Here is a 15,393-nt window from a genome sequence, read left to right as displayed (position 1 = left end):
GCACTTACACAGATTGGGCTCTCTGATCATAATGTACTCATATAAGAAATAAAAAATGAAAATACAACATAGTTATTTCACAGCTAGGAGTTTTATAGAGTTCATGACATACTTCTTGCTACCCATCTTTTCGATAAATGTGACTCTAATATGAAAATCAGTTTCTATAATTGGAGCTCAGATTTGTTTTTCCTCCTATCAGTTTTCTAATGACACAATTGCAAATTAGAAAGAATGATCCTAAGGAAATGTACAGTTTGGTAAATAGGTAGAGGTCAGAATAATCAGTATTTTAATAAGCCTAATAGAAGCCATAGATGCTCTTGAGAGAAATAAATTATCTGGATATAATCAATCCCAAAGGGATTTCTTAAAGTTCAATTTATGCAGTGATTTATTCATTATGAGCTGATTTAGGCTGATGAGTGGCCGGTTAGTTTTTTAATTCATTTACATTATTTCATGGAGAATTATAGAAACATTTATGTCTTATGTTGGAGAATTCCTCACCATATTGGCTATATTAGCTATATTAGTTACACACAATTAAAATAATTTCAGAAATTTCTGATTCCACACTGAGCTGGAATATATTACATTCAAATATTATATTTGAACTAAACTCCAGAAATAGCATAAATAGCAATTATTTATAAAGAAGTATACTTTGTACATTTCCATTTCTCTGCTATGCCTTGTGGCAAGATGGAAAAAAAATGCCATGATTAAGACTTTTCATTTTGGTACAGTCATATGCATAAAAAGAAGGAAATTAGAGATGTACAATAATTTTCAAAATATGTGATATACTGTTAAGTACAAGGGATCTTTTTTCCCCTGAGTATTTGTTATTTAGTGATATTTTTCCAAACCTTGCTGCTATAGGATTGTGTTGAAATTAAAAAAGTCACTTTTAATATTAACCCTAACTCAAACATGCCTCTTAAGTAAATACTACATTGAGGAGTCAGGAATCTGTCCCCTGATAACTTGCAGAAAAGACAATGTAAATACAAGGGAAATCAACTTAAGAGTAAAATTTAAAATCTTGCTAAAGATACAGGATCCTGTGAAACTAACCAAAGTTCTGCTGGGGAATTGCTTCAATCACACTCTATGCCCATGGAGACTGGACAGAGTTAGACTGGTTAAAATGGAAGAAGAGAAAGTCAATAAGAAAATAAAAAACAGAGGCCATTTAAAAGATAATAATTTATATATAAAGGATTAAGAGAGACAATTGGAAATCTGAAGAAGGCTTAAAATAATTTCATTAAAATATCATTAGTCAAAGGAGAAATAAATGATGCAATAAGATAATATGGTGTATGTTGGGGTTGGGGGCATGTTGGAAACCAAAAAACTCGTAATTTTAAATGTGCTTTTGTGATACCTCAGATAAACTTTAGAAGTATATATATTTTACTGTTTAAAAATCAAATTTTTTCACCATTTAATGTGAAATTCTGGTCCCCTTTAATCTTGGTTTTGTATATATATATATATATATATATATATATATATATATATATATATATATACACACATACATACATACATACACACACACAAAAAATACACATATATACCAAATGGCTTATGTGTAAATAGTTATTGAAATAAAACACATTTGAAATGTAAGAACTTAGGATGCTAAACAGCTCTAGCATGTTGCCTCCTCAAACATAATTACTGTTCGTTCCCCAAAAAGAAGTAGTGTAAAACTTAGTTCCCTATGAAAAGAGCCTTAATTTCTCTAGCAGCATACATACTGTGTGTCCACATACATAGACAAATGTCCACAAAGAATAAAAAATCTTTTAAATGTAATATTGGGATGGAGGGTAAGAGGGGACATCTGCTTATTGAAAGAAACTGTTCTTCCAGAGATGTGTAGTCATAAATCTGGAAACTATGCTTTATAATGAATGAGTTAAGAAACTTGGAAATTTCCCATATAAGGGGAAAAATTTTTGACAAAATGAAAGTTATGGTCAAGTGCTTAAGAGATGGGTTAGAATGTTCATGGATTTCTGCAATCAATAGAATGCCGTCCAATGAGCGGAAGAAGAAGAAAATAGTTAATAGCATTATAATAACACTATAGCAAAAGGCTTGATGCTTTGCAAGTATTAAAAAACTAATGATGGCTCAACTTAATTTACCTGTTGCCAATAGAGCTTTTGAAATACCAGATAGGTTGTCTCCTGAAGTTGTGTGCTCTTTAACATTGGATGGGACCTGCAGAATACAACTCACTACCTCTTGAATACTTTGTTTAAGCCATTCTAGCACTAGAAATTTAGGGTGTTTAAGTGAAACAAAATTTTAAAGAGATTTAGTCAGAATCTTCTTTCATAACTGGGTTCATTTGTGGGTCAGGATTTAGACTGACTCTTGCCATGGGAACACTATGTTTACTACAGAATCTACTAAAATTGTGCCTGCCAAGTGAATTATTTTTAATTTAAACTCAGGCCAGAGAGAGGGCTCCAAATACTGGTAACCTAAAAATATTGTCCATCTTGGATTGTGTTCTGAGGATTGACAAATGGATACAAATGACCTTCCAAAGTGCTTAGCACATAGGTAGGAAATTTAGCTAGCATTAATTATATAATGTTTGCTAACTGGAATATCACAGTATACTGTAAATATGCAAGCTTTCTTAATAATGAGTATTTGCTTTGAGAAAATAATTCTAATCACAATAGAGTAATATAGACATAGTGATAAAATTTATAATAGATTGAGATAAGTTTCATTGCCCAAGTTGGTTCTGATTATTTGCTTATTATCTCTTAAAAATAATCCCCCAAATAACAGTCTATTTTTTTATGTTAAATGAGTTATTCCTAAAAGCAGAATATAGAAGAAAAAATTCCTCTTAACATAAGATCTCAGTGTAGTTGAAGTGCATTAAATTCCTTGCTCCATTTATTTTGAAAACTTATTTAACATACACAGTAGGTTGGGCTCCACACGTAGCAAATACAGCAGGTGCTTTTGTTGGTTATCATCCCATAACAGCTGTGCTGGACAGTCCCTAGGCACACCACTAGATCCCACCTCAGCTGTCTCTGCTTTTATGCCTTGGACTTTTTCGGAAGCTGAGGGATCTTACTGGGGGCACATGAAGGATAACCACTCACAAATCAGCCCAGACGTGTGGGTAGGCTAATGCACTGGGGGCAACCTTGACCAAAGTAGACAAGAGGCAGTGTACAGCTGCTCCGTCTCTCAAAGATTCCAGGGAAAACTTCTGATGTGCCTTCTTCCTAGATCTTCAGAAGGTCCTCATAGTTACCTGTTGCTGTGTAACAAACTACCCCCCAAATCCAATGGCTTGAAACAGCAGCACTTGTTTATTAATTACTTATTATTCTGTGGCTCAGGAGTTTAGGAGTGGCTCATCTGGGTGGTTCTGTCTCAGGACCTCTCATTAGGTGGCAATCAAGATGTCAGTTGGGTTACAGTCGTATGAAGACTTTACTGGGGCTAAAAGATCCTCTTCCAAGTTCCCTCATGCAGCTGTTGCCCAGAGGCTTCAGTTCTTCTCCATGTAACCTTCTCCACAGTGTTGTCTGAGTATCCTTACTACACAGCAGCTGGCTTGCCCAAGAAAAGTAAAGAGAGAAGGAAGAGAAGGCACGCTTTGACCATATTCTACCCATTAGCAGTGAATCACTAAGTACAACATACACTCAGTGAGAGAAGAAAATAGAGAAAAGTGGGACTGAGCCCCAGAATACACAGTGTCACACAGCTGAATAATGCGTTCCTAATTGACTTTTTTCTTCTGTCTCATTCCCCTCACTTCTTCACTTCTGCCTATTTGTCATCACCTACCAAATAAACAACCTGTGTTCATTTCTTTGGTTCAGTTTCTGCATATGGAGCATTCCAAACCAAAACAACTTAGCACTCTGAGATTTAAATACTCTCAAGATCAAAATTTAAAACAACGTTTTCTTAAAAACTGATATGAAATAGTATCATCTATAAAAAGAAATTCATTTTGATTTTTGTGCATTTAAAATCACTGACAGTTGTAGTTATTTTGTATGTACTTCCTTTTTTCTAAATTATTTTGTGTCTATATATTGTTTCAACAGCTATTTTGACAATATTCTGATTTGTAAAGTGGCCTCAGGAAACTTAGATTTATGTTACAATAATTATCTTCTGAGAATATTCTCCTTTTAATTCATATGCATAATTAGTAATAATGATATTAGAATTACTCAGGATAAAAGTAAAAATGTTAAATTAAAAATGGTTTTTAAGATTCATAATTTAGGAAATACTAATAAAAGTACCTATTTCACATATTAATTAGGATTATACTTTATGGAATTTACTTAAGGCTGTAATAAAATGAAATTATACATTTGAAAATACATGTAGTAATTTAGATTTTGATCTATCACCATTCCTGCAACAAATCAATCAAATAAGTTGAAAATACCTGTGTTTGTAAATATTTAGAAGATATAATGTGCTCCATTGAATAGAACAGAAAATAGTGAGGCACAACATAATGCCATGTTTTGAGCAAATAATCAAGGCCACCCTGGTCAGGTTCTGCCTACTCACTAGGATATCCCTGACTTAACCACTTGGTGTTCCTTTTGGGTTTCCCAGGGATCTGGTAGTTTACAATAACAAAATATCTACAGAAACTATAAGAGAAATAAAAAAAGTCAATGTAGTGAATCCATGGTCATTCACATGAATATAAGTAAAAATGTTTGAATTCCATGATTTAGATCAGTTACAAATGACAATTTCAGTTCCAGTATGATTATCTGGTATATCATCCAAGGCAAAGACAAGATCAGAGCACAGTGATAAGAGAGATGTAACATAATTTTATTTTGTTTTGTTTTGCCTATGGCTATTCTCCAGGACTACGGTACTTACATAAAAAGCAGCCAATGAGTCCAGAAGGTGTGGTTTTTTTACTAAGATATAGTCAAATAAGCAAACTTATGCAGAAGCTATGTTCAAGGTGTATGGATTCCTAATTGGAGACAGTTACCTATAAAGGGAGTGTCTCTTATTTAGAGGGATAAACACTTCATATTTTGGTATATCCTAAAGCAATGGCTATGTGTACAGTTGTAGTCATGAATTATTGAAAAGAAAGATAGATCACAGAAAAGAACTGTGAGGATTCTTAAACTGTATGAAAGGACTTATTCACACATTTGATACTTTTTAACTATTCTAACTTGAGACTTATTGGCTTCAGCAAAATTCCCAGTAATGAATAATTACTTCCGCTTCTGAGAATTTAAAATTGATATATTTAATGTTGATGCTTTGCAATTGAAAAAATTATGCTATAATGTCATTCCTTTCTTAAAAATTATTAAATTAAACTATGCTACTAAATCCAGCAAATGGAATATTAGAGATTACAACTATATTTCTTTTTAAACTGGAAAGTAAATATTTCAAAGTCAAAGAAGAGTTTAGTGAATGTGTGTAAGTTAAATTAAATCTCATTTAAATTCAATTGTAACACTTGTCAACTAAAATAAAAAAGGTTTCTGAATAAAATTGTGTGGGACGTAAATTCACTTTTTGAATACTAATCATTTTTTTTCACCTTAATATATGATACCAGGCATTATTTTATTTGTTTAATAAGCTATCTCCAGACTTCTTTGTTATGTGCTTCATAATTTAACTTGATAAGTGTCCCAAATGAGGGTTTTGGTGTGGTGCAATCCATGAGCTCCCCACGAACAAGATCAGTAAGAGAGGTCGATAATGCTTTGCTGTCTTTAAGGAAGAGGAACAAGCAAAGAAGAAAATGGAAAGAAACACCACAATGTTGATCTTAGTTGCTTTGCTGTCTTTTAGGAAGAGGAACAAGCAAAGAAGAAAATGGAAAGAAACACCACAATGTTGATCTTAGTAGCAATAAGAACAGTGGGTATCTAGAGGAGGATTTCAAAAAGTTAAGGAAAGAGGTGGTAACCAGCGGAGTGCTTATAGGAAAGCGTTCAGGTGAGGTTGTTATCAAAGTACCTACAAACCATACTAAATGATTCCGTTTGCACTTATCTCCAACAGGTAATGAAACAGTATTTCCCTATTTGAATAATCACTTGAGGGTGGCTCCCACCACCTGCTAATATCGGTTCAAACAAACTTGACTGTCAAGTACTCAAATGGAAGTATGAGGTTAGGTCTCTGTGAAGTTTTATTCTGAGTTCTCATTAAAAGATATTTGCTTTCAATGTTTTTGAATTGCCATGTTTCAGAATCAATTTGTGTTTTATGCCTCTTCCCTCTGTATGGTAGATCAAGTCCTGTGTTAAAAGCCCTATATGACAGTTTCATGGTTTAGTAGTGCCTTACTGTTTTTTAAAAGACTTTTTTTTTTTTTAGCAGTTTCAGGTTTACAACAATTCGAGAGGAAGGTATAGAGATTTGTCCATATATCTCTTACTCTCATGCATGCATAGCCTCCCCAATTATTAACATCATTCACTAGAACAGTATATTTGTTATCAAAGATGAACACATATAATGACACATCATAATCACCCAAATACCATAGTTTACCTTAGGGTTCACTCCTGGTATTGTACATTCCATGAGTTTGGACAAATGTATGCTGACATATCCATCATTATAATATCCTACAAGATATTTTCACTGCCCTAAAAATCCTCTGTGCTCTGCTATTCATCCCCCTTCCCTTCTTACCCATGACAACCACTGATCTTTTTACTGTCTCCATAGTTTTGCCTTTTCCAGAATGTCATATAATCAGAATCACACAGGATGTAGCCTTTTCAGATTAGCATATTTCACTTAGTAATTTGTATTCAAGGTTCCTCCATGCCTTGGCATAGCTTAATAGCTAATTTCTTTCCAGCACTGAATACTATTCCATTGCTGTAAATAGGTGTTTAATAATGTGGTGTGAGGTGTGGAAGGAGAGGCAGTGTTCTAGGGTTTCTGAGTAGGTCGCAGTTGTCAGTGAGCTTATGTCTCTGGACTGTGAGTGTTTCTGAGTTTTTTCCTCCCCTGTAGGTAGGGCTGGATGGTTAGAGTGGGCTGGGGTTAGCATTTGCCTTCTCCCACATGGAATGCTAGAACTGATTGGAACTGGGCCTTTCCCTTCCCCAGGGCAGTTAAGTTCTGATAGTACTCCAGTAGGGTAGGGTCGGGTTAACTAGTTTCCCCTGAGAGCAGGCCATGTCAAGAAGAACAGCGTGCTCTGGTGTATTTCAAAATGACTCCTCTCCCCTCCCCTGCTAGAAGCAGATGGGGATTTTTCTCTGATATTTACTGTGGGAACCTGGTCAAACTTCTGGAGGTAAATCTCTAAATATTCCAGAGGTCCCTTTATGAATGGATCCCCATGGAGTTTTTAACTCTCAGACTTGTCCACAATGAGCCTCCAGCAGTTCATTACTTCCGGTGAAAATTGTCTTACCCAGGATCTGGTTCCTGGGGTGGTTTCCTTGCTTGAGTCTCTACAGCAAAGCCAGGAATCCCTGTATTCCGTCTGTCTCTCCAGTCTTGTGGTCCGTGGCTTGCTGGCTTTATGAACCCAAGAAGAGTTGACTTCAGTCTGTTAAACTTTTTACTTGTTAGGACAAAAGTGTCTTAGTATTTTTTAAATAAATCCTTTTGGATAAACAAATTGGCTATACTATTTCAATCTGTCATAAATTCTATTAAAATGTCTATAAAGTGGATAGATGTGTATAAGATTAAATTACCATTAATATCAATATAAATACCCAATTCCCCCGTATGTTAAACATTATTGTCATGGTATAAATATTTTCATGGAGTACGGGTCTATAAACTGTTATGCATTTCCATATTTTAAGAAGTTACAGAATCTTTTCATCATCCAAGCTAGCAATGTGAACATCACCTAACCTTGCAAGAACAAAAAGTAAAAGTTTAACTTTTAAAGCTTAAAATTAAAATCATGACATATATACACTAATATGTATAAAATGGATAACTAATAAGAACCTGCTGTATAAAAAAATAAAATAAAATTCAAAAATTCAAAAAATAAAATAAAATAAAATATTGGGTACTGGTTTAAATAAAAAATAAAATAATAAATAAAATAAGATCATAGGCCCTTTGCAGATGACAAGAAGATAACTATGTTCAAGCCTGAAATCAACAAGTGGGGTTCATTCCAGGAAAGCAAGGCTGGTTTAACATTTATAAATCAATTAGTGCAATTCATCATATTAACAAATGATTAAGAAAACATAGTCCTATCAATCATGGCATCATATTATCATTTCAGGTATCATTTGACCATATTATCATATGATCACATTAACAGATGAAAAAGAAAAAAACATCTGAATATATTAATAGATATACAAAAATAATTTAGAAAAGTCAAAGCCCAGTCATGATAAAACTGTCAAAAAACTAGGAATTAAAGGAGACTTCCTTAACTTAATAAAATAAAATATTTACCGATTGGACAAGAAATAAAATATTTATAGGTTGGACAAGATGAGATAGAATTGTCTTTATTCACAGATGTCTCTGAAGAAAACTCCAAGGAGTCTACTAATTTTTTTATCCACTCTTAGAACAAATAAGCTAGTATAGCAAGTTTGCAGGATATAAGATCAATATACAAGTCAATTGCTTTCTACCAATGAACACTGGAATTTTGAAAAGTAAGAAACAGAAAATTAATACCACTTACAATAGCAACCATCCAAAAGTAAAACACTTAGGTTTACATCTAATAAAATATCTGTAATACCTGTATGTGGAAAAATACAAAACTCTGATGAAAGAAATAAAAAATAATCTAAGTATATTGAAAGATATTCCTTATTCAAAGATGATCTAAATAAAGATATTCCTTATCCATTAATTGTTAACACTCTATATTTTTAAAGTGTTATTTCCTCCCAACTTGATTTATAGATTCAAAGCACTATCACTCAAAAATCCCAGTAAAACTTTTAATTTCAAAAGTTTCAAATTTTTTTGTAGATACTTGCCCCTTATGGAGATAGAGGATAACTCCCCACCCCTTATGTGGGATGTGTGTAGCAACTTCGTCCTAAAGGGTACACTTGATATGATTTAGAGAGAATGAATTTTTCCTATGATGTCTTTATTCTCCAAACTCATATCACATTAACAACCATGAGAAAAACATTAAATAAGCCCAAGTTGAAGGACAGTGTATAAAATACTTAACCAAAACACTTCAAAAATCTCAAAATTATCAAAAAGAAGGAAGTAAGAGAAACTGTTACAGTATAGAGGAGGCTAAGGAGACATGACAACTAAATGTAATGTGGTGTCCTAGATAAGATCCTGGAAGATGAATAAAGGCATTAGGTAAAAACTAAGTAAATCCCCATAATATATGGACTTTAGGTAATAATAATCTATCAATATTAGTTAGTTATGATAAATGAACCATATAAATGTAAGAGGTTAACCATAAGAGAAACAGGGTATAGGGTATATGGGAACTCTCTGTCTACCTTTGCAACTTTTCTATAAATCTTAAATTATTCTAGGAAAAAAAGCCTGTTAATTTTTAAAAAGCTAACCTACCTTCTGGAGGGATTTTATCATAAATGGGTGTTGAAATTTCTCAAAAGCTTTTTCTGCATCTATTGAGATGATCATATGTTTTTTCTTCTTCAGTGTGTTAATATGGTTTATCATATTTATTGTTTTGTGTATATTGAAGAATCCTTGCATTCTTGGGATAAACCCCACTTGATCATGGTGTATGATCCTTTTAATGTGCTGTTGGATTTTGTTTGCTAGTATTTTGTTGAGGATTTTTGCATCTATGTTCATCAGTGATATTACCTCAACATAATAAACATCATGTATGACAAACCCACAGCCAACATATTTCTCAATGGTGAAAAATTGAAAACATTTCCTCTATGATCAGGAACAAAAGAAGGTTGTTCACTCTCACCACTATTATTCAACATAGTTTTGGAAGTTTTAGCCACAGCAATCAGAGAAGAAAAAGAACTAAAAGGAATCCAAACTGGAAAAGAAGAAGTAAAGCTGCTACTGTTTGCAGAAGACATGATACTATACATAGAGAATCCTAAAGATGCTACCAGAAAACTGCGAGAGCTAATCAATGAATTTGGTAAAGTAACAGGATAAACAATTAATGCACAGAAATCTCTTGCATTCCTATACATTAATGATGAAAAATCTGAAAGGGAAATTAAAGAAACACTCCCATTTACCACTGCAACAAAAAGAATAAAATACCTAGGAATAAACCTACCTAAGGAGACAAAAGACCTGTATGCAAAAAACTGTAAGACACTGATGAAAGAAATTAAAGTTGATGCAAACAGATGGAGAGATATACCATGTTCTTGAATTGGAAGAATCAACATTGTGAAAATGACTATACTACACAAAGCAATCTACAGATTCAATGTAATCCTTATCAAAGTACCAATGGCATTTTTCACAGACCTAGAACAAAAAAGTTCACAATTTGTATGGAAACACAAAAGGCCCCGAATAGCCAAAGCAATCTTGAGAAAGAAAAATGGAGCTGGAGGAATCAGGCTCCCTGACTTCAGACTCTACTACAAAGCTACGGTAATCAAGACAGTATGGTACTGGCACAAAAACAGAAATATAGATCAATGGAACAGGATAGAAAGCCCAGAGAGAAACCCACATACATATGGTCACCTTATTTTTGATAAAGGAGGCAAGAATATACAATGAAGAAAAGACAGCCTCTTCAATAAGTGGTGATGGGAAAACTGGACAGCTACATGTAAAAGAATGAAATTTGAACACTCCCTAACACCATACACAAAAATAAACTCAAAATGGATTAAAGACCTAAATGTAAGGCCAGACACTATCAAACTCTTAGAGGAAAACATAGGCAGAACACTCTATGACATAAATCACAGCAAGACCCTTTTCGACCCAGCTCCTAGAGAAATTGAAATAAAAACAAAAATAAACAAATGGGACCTAATGAAACTTAAAAGCTTTGGCACAGCAAAGGAAACCAAAAACAAGATGAAAAGACAACCCACAGAATGGGAGAAAATATTTGCAAATGAAGCAACTGACAAAGGATTAATCTCCAAAATTTACAAGCAGCTCATGAAGCTCGATATCAAGAAAACAAACAACCTAATCCAAAAATGGTCAGAAGACTTAAATAGACATTTCTCCAAAGAAGATATACAGAATGGTCATCATCACAAAATCTACAAACAATAAATGCTGGAGAGGGTGTGGAGAAAAGGGAACCCTCATGCACTGTTGGTGGGAAGGTAAATTGATACAGCTACTATGGAGTACAGTATGGAGGTTCCTTAAAAAACGAAAAATAGAACTACCTTATGACCCAGCAATCCCACTACTGAGCATATACCCTGAGAAAACCATAATTCAAAAGGAGTCATGTACCACAATGTTCATTGCAACTCTATTTACAATAGCCACGGCATGGAATCAACCTAAGTGTCCACTGACAGATGAATGGCTAAAGAAGATGTGGCACATATATACAATGGAATATTACTTAGCCATAAAAAGAAACGAAATTGAGTTATTTGTAGTGAGGTGGATGGACCTAGAGACTGTTATGCAGAGTGAAGTAATTCAGCAAGAGAAAAATAAATACCATATGCTAATACATATATGTGGAATCTAAAAACAAAAACAAAAATATGGTTCTGAAGGACCTAGGTGCAGGACAGGAATAAAGACACAGATGTAGAGAATGGACTTGAGGATGTGGGGAGGGGGAAGGGGAAGCTGGGACGAAGTGAGAGAGTGGCATGTACATATATACACTACCAGATGTAAAATAGATAGCTAGTGGGAAGCAGCCGCATAGCACAGGGAGATCAGCTCGTTGTTTTGTGACCACCTAGAGGGGTGGGATAGGGAGGGTGGGAGGGAGACGCAAGAGGGAGGAGATATGGGAATATATGTATATGTATAGCTGTTTCACTTTTTTATAAAGCAAAAACTAACATACCATTGTAAAGCAATTATACTCCAATAAAGACGTTAAAAATAATAATGAAGTGATAGGAACTGAAGTTGTGGAAAGAATAAAACAAAAAACGCTAACCTACTTTCCCCAAAAAAACCCTATAAAGCTCATAGTTTTCATTTCCTTTACAGAGGAAGTTAAAAACAATATTAATATTGATGATGGATAAGAATGTGGACAAATAAGCATTTCATATAATGCTGGCAAATATGTAATTGATAGGGCATTTTTAAAAATTTTTATCATAGTATAGTTAATTTGCAATGCTGTGTTACTTTCAAGTGTAATAGCAAAATGATTCTATTTTATATATATTCTTTTTCAGATTCTTTTCTGTTATAGTTTATTACAAGATACTGAGTATAGTTCCCTGTGCTATACAGTAGGTCCTTATTGTTTATCTATTTTATATATAGTAGTGCATATATGTTAATCCAAAACTCCTGATTTGTTCCTCCCCACCAGAACCACTATCTTCTTTAGCTGTTCTTTTTAATGAACAATTTATGATACTAAAGGAAAGAAAATGAACATTTCAGTGATAAACAAATGAACCATAACTTTGTTTACTTTCCATGTAAGGGACCACCAGCAATGGAGAATTTCTTTTGATAGGAAATTATCCTTAGTTCCTATGTGCTACAAAGAGGAAGTTCTTGGTCTCAGTGATAATTTAATATTGAAGATTTCACCTTGATTGTGCAGAATGAGCTCATAAATCCATACATCGTTAAAACAGGTCTTACTGTTCGTTGGTCAGGAGAGAGCTTTCAATTAGGTCCAGTGACAGTCTCGCATATTGGGGGTCACTCTAACATGTTGGATCATTTAATACAGAGTTATCTATTAGCTTTGGCTGGATAGAGCCAGTTGCTCAAAATAAAACAGAGTGGCTCTCTTTGGCTAGTGGGTGAGTGTACAGCCATAAAAAAGAATGAAATAATGTCATTTGCACCAACATGAAAGGACCTAGAGATTGTCAAACTGAGTGAAGTAAGTCAGACAGAGAATGACAATGACAAATATCGTATGATATCACTTATATGTGGAATCTAAAAAAAAGGGTAAAAATGAACTTATCTACAAAACAGAAATACAGTTACAGATATAGAACACAAACTTATGGTAACCAGAGGGTAAGAAGGGGGATAAACTGGGAGTTTGGGATTGACACATACACACTATTGTATATAAAATAGGTAACTAATAAGGACCTACTGTATAGCACAGGGAACTCTACTCAGTACTCTGTAATGGCCTATATGGGAAAAAAATATAAAAGAAAAGTGGATCTATGTATATGTATAACTGATTAACTTTGCTGTACACCTGAAACTAACACAACATTGTAAATCAATTATACTCCAATAAAAATTAAGAAAAAAATTCCACCTGTGCAATTTGCTAGTGCTGTGACCTTAGAAACATTACTGGTGAATAAGTTTTCAGTTTATTAGCTACTGTAAAAATTGTGATCCAAAATTATATAATTTTCTTAACCTCCGTTTATTAATTTTTCCTATTTCACCAGCATCACCCCAGACTGTGCTCTCACACATCATGTGTCAGTCATCTGAACTACTTGCAGTGTTGTAGGCACTCAGTAAATATGTAACTCTCGTGAACTTTTCACTTTAATCAATGTTTGTAGATCCTCTATTAGTTCCTGGACCATGGTTTGACAACTGACATCTAAGGGGTTTGTATAATGTTATCCCAAAAGAAAGTATGGAGAAGAATTGCATGAGCAGACACAGACACTAATGTCAATTTCTGTATTTGTTTCCTAGGGATGGTGTAACAAATTACCACAAATTTGGTGGCTTAAAACAACAGAAATGTATTTGGTCACAGCTTTGGAGACCAGAAATCTAAAATCAAAGTGTCAGCAAGGCCACACTCTCTCTGGAGGTGTTAGAGACATTAGTATAAACTATGCATCCTGACTATATATGTATATACATCCTATATATACATATATATGTACACACACAATATATATGTACAGGCACACACAAAGTTATCTTTGACTTTTTAAAATTTAAATTTGGCAGTTTCAAGTAAAGACGGTGCCCAAATTACGATGGTTGACTTAACGATTTTTTGACTTTACAATGGTGCAAAAGCCGTACACATTCAGTAGAAACCATACTCTGAAATTTGAATTTTGATTTTTTTTCCCTGGCAAGCTATATGGGGTACAAACTCTCTCATGATGCTGGGCAGCGGCAGTGAGTGCAAATACATGTACATATATTATATGTACCTATATGTTTATATTTAGCTTTTTGAAAGATCTCTCATGTTGTAGGCATTCAGTAAATATGTAACTGTCATGAACATTGAACACTATACATATATATATTAACAATCCTACTTTTGAAGCTTCTAGAAGATCCATGTGTTCCCTGTCTTGGGGCTACATGACACCAAGCTCTTCCTCCTTCTTTACATGGCCTTCTTTCCTGTGTGTCCCTGTGTATTTGGATTTAGGACTCACCCAGTTAATTCACTGTGATGTCATCTCAAGATCCTTAATTGCATCTGCAAAGACCGTTTTTCCAAATAAGGTCATTCACAGGCACTGAGTGCTAGGACTTAAATGTACTGTTTTGGGGCCATAGTTCACTCCTTTCTATTCCCTCAAGGCAGGTTCCCAACTACATGTGGTTGGAGCTCTGAAAACACATCTGAATGAGCGAATTCCAAGGTGAAACGTGATATTTCTATCAAACTAAGGATAAGCACAACCAATATTTTAAATGTTATATTGTATTCTATATCAGTTTCAGTTACATGCTAAATTTAAAATTACTTATTTTATAAATTTAAGTAAATGTGGTTAAGTTTTTGGCTAAAACAGATCACTAAGGAATCATTTTATATTTAAATATTTGTGAAACACTGTGTATAATTATCAAGCTTACCCCTATTTTAAAAGTTTACTGACTATCCTGTAATCAACTTTAGTCAATATTTTCTAGAGTACAGGCATAGGTACTTTTATAGTGCATACATACACGCACACATACATATATACCAAGCTACATATGTTTAAAATAAAATGGAAAGAGTAAAGTCTACAGTGATTTAACTCTATGATGCCTGAGTCTTTTTATTTTCCCTTTTTCTTTGTGGCTATGGTTGTTTTTAGATCAATTGACCTTAATTTCACTGAAAATACTAATAGATATCCATTAAATTATCTCTCATAAATCAACTACTAATAAATAGTTGATAATAAATGACTACTTTATGTCCTTGATTTTATAATAAATGACTACTTCATGTCCTTAATAATAAATAAATGACTACTTAATGTCCTTAATTTTATTCTTAAT

General features: G+C 33.7%; 1 protein-coding gene across 1 annotated transcript in view; it reads left to right on the top strand.

Moving 5' to 3' along the window:
• The window catches only part of EYS (eyes shut homolog), a 1,734,738-nt gene that overhangs the window by 837,892 nt on the left and 881,453 nt on the right, over positions 1–15,393 (top strand). The gene's annotated exons all lie outside the window — the stretch shown is intronic.

The sequence above is a fragment of the Eubalaena glacialis genome, chromosome 12 (genome assembly GCF_028564815.1).
Source record: "Eubalaena glacialis isolate mEubGla1 chromosome 12, mEubGla1.1.hap2.+ XY, whole genome shotgun sequence".
NCBI classification, from domain to species: Eukaryota; Metazoa; Chordata; class Mammalia; order Artiodactyla; family Balaenidae; genus Eubalaena; species Eubalaena glacialis.
Note: the sequence above shows the minus strand (reverse complement) of the source record. Positions and strands in the feature narration are given on the sequence as shown.